The 7,610-nt window shown below is 41.8% G+C and overlaps 1 pseudogene; it reads right to left on the reverse strand.

Annotated features, from left to right (window-relative positions):
• Positions 1 to 2,052: 2,052 nt before the first annotated feature.
• LOC106724950 lies at positions 2,053 to 2,440 on the reverse strand (annotated as a pseudogene).
• Positions 2,441 to 7,610: the final 5,170 nt, after the last annotated feature.

The raw sequence follows: 7,610 nt of genomic DNA on the forward strand, positions 1-7,610 counted from the left end.
ACGGCGCCCGGCACCAGCCCCAATCACTCCATGCCGTCAGCGTGTGCTAGCAGTGGCTGCTGTCCCCGATTGCCCCTCAGGGCTTCTCCACCTCCCCCTGCTCCTGAGGGGCAATCAGGGCAGTAGCCACCACTTGCACCTGCTGACAGCACTAGCCCCACTCCCACTGCTGCTGGTGCCGGCCTCAATTGCTCTGCACCATCAGTGGGTGCAAGCGGGGCTGGCACCGTCAGTACATGGGAGCGGCAGCAGCCGGCAGACATGTAACTGGGGGCCATGGCAGGAGGGCTCGGGAGGGGGCGCAGAGGATGAGCTGAAACCCACCCCTATGCCCACCGCAGCTTCATGGCCCACAGTTCCTTGCAAGGTGCATGAATTCGTGCACTGGGCCCCAAATGCTAATGATATGCTAAAGCTGCTCAACTGCTCGCTATGACGTGTACTGACCCCCAGGGGGCAGACAGTTGACCAGTCACTATGATGTGCACTGACCACCAGGGGGCAGACCCTCTGACCAGTGGGTTAGCTTGCTGCTGGGGTCCGACTGATCAGGACCGAGCGAGATGGGCCGGACACGCTCTGGAGCCCTCCTGCAGTCCTTCCCTGGCTGGCCAACCTCCCTCCCCGGCCCTGATTAGGCATGGTGGGATCCCTCGGCCTGGCCTGTGCCCTCTCCCAATCAATGTCAGAGAGCCGGTTTCGGCCTAATCCCGCAGGCCAAGGCAAGGGACCCATTGATGCATGAATTTGTGCACCAGTTCTCTAGTTGTACATAATGCTGCAATGGACATAGAGATGCATATATCTTTTAGAGTTAGTGTTTTGTGCTTCTTTGAATAAATACTGAGAAGTGGAATTGCTGGGTCCTCCTTGTTTCTTTTTATGGCCTTTGATTTAAAGTGTATTTTGTGTGATATAAGTATTGTGATCCCAGTTTTTTAAAATTTCCATTTGCATGAAATATCAGTTTTCATCCCTTTAGATCTGAAGGAGGTCTTTTGTAAGCAGCATATGTCTGGGTCTTGCTATGTTATCCATTTAGCCATCCTGTGTCTTTTGATTGGAGCATTTAACCCATTTACATTTAAAGTAATTATTGATAGGTTTGTAGTTATTGCCATTTTATTATTCATATGTTCACCTCCACCTCCACCTCCACCTCTACCTCCACCCACACCCACACTCACACCTTCTTTTTCTTGAGTCTTTTTAACATTTCTTGTAATACTGTTGGGTGGTGATTAACTCCTGCTTTTTCTTTTCTGAATAGCTCATATCTCTTCTTCTATTCTAAGTGATAGCCCTGCTGAGTAGAGTAATCTTGATATACCAGTAGGCCCTTGCTTTTCATCACTTTGAATATTTGGTGCCAGTCCCTTCTACCTTGCAAAGTTTCTACTAAGGAATCAGATGATTATGGGAGCTCTGTTGCAGGTAAGTAGTAGTTCTTGCTGCATTTCAGATTCTCTCTTTGTCATTAACCTTTGCCATTTTACTTATGATGTATCTTGGTGTGGGCCTCTTGGGTTCATCTTCTTTGGGACTCTGCACTTCCTGGACTTGTGTGTCTATTTCCTTCACCAGGTTAGAGAAATTTTCCATTCATACCTCTGTAAATAGGTTTTCAATCCCTTGTGCTCTTTCTTCTTCTTCTGGTACCACTATGATCTGAATGTTGTTACCACTATGATCTGAATGTTGTTATGCTTGATATTGTCCCAGAGGTCTCTTAAGCTATCAGCATTTAAAAAAAAAATTATATCCTTATTGCTGTTCCAATTGGCTATTTTCAGCTACATTGTCTTCCAAATTGCTGATTTGATCCTCTGCTTCATCTAATCTATTCTAGACTCACTCTAATGTATTCTTCATTTCAGTTATTGTATTCTTCATTTGATTGATTCTTTTTTTTCCATCTCCATCTTTATGTTCCCCATCTCTTCTTTTTATTTTCTTTACTGTTCTAATCAATGAAAGGGTAACTTTATTGAGGCCCCAGGGTTATGGGATTCAGGCAGAAGACTGCCCTGCAGTCGAGGAGGTGGAGGGGCCTTATTTAACCTTCTTGGGGCACAGGTTGTTTTAGTGGCTGCACTTATTTTTCTGGCAGTTGGTACTGTGGGGATACAACTGGATGTAACACTTTTGGTAGATCATCTTGTTGCATTTGCACTTCTGGGCAAGCTGGTTTAAGGAGGGTTTGATGATGCCATCCCACAGATGAAGCATCAAGTACAGGGTGGGATTTTTCTAATAATGTAGTCAGAGAGAGTGTGACCATCCTCTAGCTATTGCCTGCAAAAATCAGATGCTGCTGGCTAGGCGGGATGCCCTTCTTTTCTTGGATTTTAGCTTTGACTTTCTCAATGGCATCACTGAGCTCAACCTCAAGGGTGATGGTCTTGCCAGTCAGGGTCTTCACAAAGATCTACATCTCTGCGTCTGCTGGGGAGACTGTTCTGCTACCTCGTTGAAGAGAAAGGTCCTATCTCTTTATTAATGTTCTGAGTTTATCTATGTTTTTCCTATGTTCAGTGAGCATCCTAATCAAAGTATTTTGAATTCTGCATATGATAGATTGTTTGCCTCTGTTTTGTTGCGTTCTTTCTCTGGATTTTTTCCCCTGTTTTTTGTTTTCATTTGGGACATGTTTCTTTTTTTCCTCACTTTGGCTGCCTCTCTGTGTTTGTTTCTATGTATTTGGTAGGTCTGTTCCATCTCCTGATCTTGGTAAAGTGGCATTATGTTGTAGGTGTCCTGTTGGGCCCAGTGTTGCAGTCTTCCAGGTCACCTGTGCCAGGTACTCCAGGATTTGTCTCTTGTGTGGATTGTGTGTGCCATCCTGTTGCAGGTGAGCCTTGATTGCTGTTGGCATGTCAAGGGGAGGTATTGGCTCTCAGGCTGATTAGCTGTGAGGAATGGCTGTGAGTACAGCAGACACACTGTTGTTATACAGGGGTTGATGCCATGGAGCAGGATTTGGATAAAGAAGAGGGGGCACAAATATATTATGGAATATTACTCATGAGAAAAAATGAAATCTTACTATTTGCGAAAACATGGATGGACCTAGATGGTATTATGCAAAATGAAATAAGTTAGACAGAGAAAGTCAAATACCATATGATTTTATTTATATGTAGAACCCAGAAAACAAAATAAACAAATAAACGTATAGATACAGAGAACAAACTGATGTTTGCAGGTGGGAGTGGGGCTAGGGAGCTGGATGAAAAAGGTGAAGGGATTAAGAAGTACAAATTGGCCTGACCAGCGAGGCTCAGTGGTTGAGCATCGACCTAGGAACCAAGAGGTCACGGTTCAATTCCTGGTCAGGGCATATGCCTGGGGTGCCGGCTTGATCTCTAGTGTAGGGTGTGCAGGAGGCAGCCGATCAATGATTCTCTCTCATCATTGATGTTTCTATATCTTTCTCCCTTTCCCCTGTGAAACCAATAAAAATATATTTGAAAAAAAGTACAAAATAGTCACAGGGATATAAAGTGCAGCATAAGGAATAGAGTCAGTAATATTGTAAAAACTATGTATGATGTCAGGGGGTTACTAGACTTATGGGATGATCACTTCATATGCTATATAAATGTGTAACCACTATGCTCTACACTTGAAACTAACATAATATTGAATATCAACTATAATTGAAAAATAAAAAGGTTACCTCCAGAGAAATATCTGAGTTTATATTCTGATAGGGTTATTGCTTGGAAAACACAGGTTATCATGATTTATAAACCAATGTTTGATAGAACATTCCCACAAATCCTTTAGACTGGGAATAAGAAGAGATAAGAATAAAAGAAACCCCTCCCCACCCCATAGCTGTTGTCATCCAGTAGAAGAACCCCAAAATCAGTAGTTGTTCCAAAATAATACACAGCACAGAAGTGTTTCAAATCACTGAAAATATCCTACTGTAAGGTCATGTGGCTCCAACTTGTTTGCTCTGGTTCAAGCTACTGCTGAATGTGCTTCACCTTCTAACACCAACTGCACACAAAGTAATGGATTAAGTGTACTTTAACCCAAAACATTTGGGACTAACTTATAGGACATCGCTGTGCCCTGGGTACTATTAAGCTCAAGGGCCTACACACACTTACTTAAGTAACTAATGAAACTTAATGGACATTACTGGTTTTCTTATTAATATTTGAGGTACTATTGGGATAATCAATCATACCCTTAACTTTTATTTCAATACTGGATTAAAGACTTAGATTTAAGACTAGAAATCAGAAAACTCCTAGAAGAAAACATAGGCAGTAAACTCTTTGACATTTGTCTTAGAAATATCTTTTTGGATATGTCTCCTCAAGCAAGGGCAACAAAAGCAAAAATAAATAAATGGGATTACACCAAATTAAAGAGCATTTGCACAGTGAAGGAAACCATCAACAAAACTAAAAGATGACCTGCTGAATGGGAGAAAATATTTGAAAATGACATATCCAATAAGGGGTTAATATCCAAAATATATAAGGAATTCATACAACTCAATGTCAAAAATATAAATAAACAATCTAATTAAAAATGTATAGAGCATATGAGGAGACATTTTTCCAAAGAAAGCATGCAGATGGCCAAGAGACACATAAAAAGATGCTCAACACCACTAATTATCAGGGAAATGCAAAGCAAAACCACAGTGAGATATCACCTCACACCTGTCAGATTGGCTAGTATCAAAAGGACAATAAACAAATGTTGGCAAGGATTTGTAGAAAAGGGAACTTCATGCACTGTTGGTGGGATTATAAACTGGTACAGCCATTATGAAAGTCAATATAGAGGTTCCTTAAAAAAATTAAAAATAGAACTACCATATGACCCAGCAATTCCTCTTCTGGGTATCTATCAGAAGAAAACTAAAACACTAATTTGGAAAGATATTTGCACACTTATGTTCATTGCAACATCATTTACAATAGCCAAGATATGGAAGCAACCTAAATGTTCATCAATAGATGGATATGCAATGGAATATTACTCAGCCATAAAACAGAATGAAGTGAAATCTTGCCATTGTGATAACATGAATGGACCTAGAAGAGTATTATGCTAAGTAAAATAAGTCATATGGAGAAGGACAAGTACCAGATAATTTCACTTACATGTAGAATCTATAATATAAAAACAAACAAACAAAAACACCAGACTCATAGACATGGAGAACAAACTGATGGTTGGCACAGGGGAAGAGGGGGAAATGAAGGGGAATAAGAGGAACACATTTCCAGTTATCAAATAAGTTATGGTAATATAATGTACAGTATAGGAAATATAGTCAGTGATATCACAGTAACCTTGTATGATGCCATATGGTTACCAGACTTATTGTGATGATCTCTTCCTTAGGTATACAAATGTTGAATAACTATGTTATATACCCAAAACTAAACTAATATTGTATAATAACTATATTTAGATAAAAATGGGAATATATTTATCTTCAATTATATGATACATGTTCATTGAAATGTAAATTTGAAGAAAGGCAAACAAGTATGAGGAATACACATAGTGGTTTATATTATCCAAGACATTTTTATGAATATTTATTTAAACTTAAGTGTAATTTTAGATATCAAAATTACAGCTAAGCCACAGAATAACCATCATTCAGAATCACCTGAAATCTGGCTGAATGGAAGCCCTATAACTAGAGAATTAAAGAAGCCACATTGAGACTGGTAGAAGGGCCAGAGGTGGAGGCCAGCTTTCTCTCAGACAAAAGTGCTGACAGAGGTCATTGTTCCTCATCAGAGCCGTCCCCCACCACAGAACCAACAGACAGGAGCCATATCTGAGCTTCCACCAACCTGGTCCACACTATTCACCCTACCTCCCTGGTGATACCCTGAGACCCTGCTCCACCAATTTGCAGCCCTACCCAAGCTGTTTGCAGTGGGTTTCCCATATGACTGTCCTGGCTTAGGCTTCAGACTTTCCTAAAATCTCTCAAACAAGCAGCAGCTGGCCTCAACTTCCATACCTCTCAATAAGTGGCCCTGCAGTAGCAATAGCCTGCAAAGGTTCATAGCTTGGCCTCTCCTGGACACCTCCAAGCCCAACATAAGTAGCAGCCATCTGCAGGTCACTCTGTAGCTCATGCCAGGTGGCCTCAGGCAGAGCACAGGCAGTGGCTGACATTGTACCCCCTGGGAGGCCCCAGAACCAGTGCACCTAATGGTCAGCTTCAGACCATGCCAGATTACAACTTGACTACATCCACCAGTGACACACTCAAAGGGTGGACTTGGTGAGCACCAAAGCCCCACTGAAGCATGTCTTGCTCTACAGGGGCATCTCCTGCATAGTAGTTCTCCCACTGTAGTTGCAGCTGGTCCTCACAGCTGATTCGCCTGGGAGTCAATTCCTCCCAGTAACACCAACAGCAATCAAAGTTCAACTACAACAAGACAGTGCACACAGCCCACATAGGGGCACAGCCAGAATGCCCAGCTCAGATGACTGGGGAGGCTGAGCCACTGGGCCCTACAGGACACCTACTACAGGAGACTACTCTACCAATTCCAAGAGACATAGTAGTTCTACCTAATACATAGAAACAAACACAGGTAAGCAGCCAAAATGCAGAGACAAGGAAACGTTGCAAATGAAAGAACAGAAGAAATCTCAAGACAATGAACTAAATGAAGTAGAAGGAAGCAAACTACTAGATACAGAGTTTAAAATAATGGTTATAAGGATGCTCAAGGAACTTAATGAGAATTTAAAGGAACTTAGGGAATACTTTTAAGGAACTTAGTGAGAACTTCAAGGAACTTAGTAAAAACATCAATGACAAAAAAGGACCAGTCAGAAATTAAGGATACACTAACTGAAATGAAGAATAATTTACAGGGAATCAACAGTACAGTAGAGGATGCCAAGAATCAAATCAGTGATTTGGAATATGAGGAAGCAAAAATACCAAATCAGAACAACTAAAAGAAAAAAAGAATCCAAAAATACGAAGATAGTCCAGCTGGTGTGGCTCAGTGGTTGAGTGTTGACCTATGAACCAAGAAGTCCCCAGTCAGTTCCCAGTGATGGCACATGCCTGAGTTGCAGGCTCAAGTCCAGTATGGGGCGTGCAGGAGACAGACGATTGATGTCTCTTTCATTGATGTTTCTATCTCTCTATTCCTCTCTTTCCCTCTCTAAAATCAATAAACTATATATTTTGAAAATATATAGAAATATGAAGATAGTGTAAGGAGCCTCTGGGACAACTTCAAGCATACCAACCTTCGCATCACGGGGATGACGGAAGGAGAAGAGAGGGAGCAAGAAATTGAAAACCTATTTGAAAAAATAGTGACAGAAAAATTCCCCTAACTGGTGAAAGAAATCAATCAATCAATCAATCTATCATCTATCTATCTATCTATCTATCTATCTATCTATCTATAGTAGAGAAGTATGCTAATTAACCATGACACCATAATGGGTCAACCAGATAGGAGGAGGTTACGCACTCAGCGTTGGGGGCGTGTCGGCAGGGGCCTCTGCGCGCCTGCACTGGGGGAGGGCCTGATCAGCAGCGGCCACGGCTGCTTCAAGGGCTGGAGAGGGAGGCAGGGCCA

This window comes from Myotis brandtii, unplaced genomic scaffold, assembly GCF_000412655.1.
Source record: "Myotis brandtii unplaced genomic scaffold, ASM41265v1 scaffold1260, whole genome shotgun sequence".
Taxonomy (NCBI): domain Eukaryota; kingdom Metazoa; phylum Chordata; class Mammalia; order Chiroptera; family Vespertilionidae; genus Myotis; species Myotis brandtii.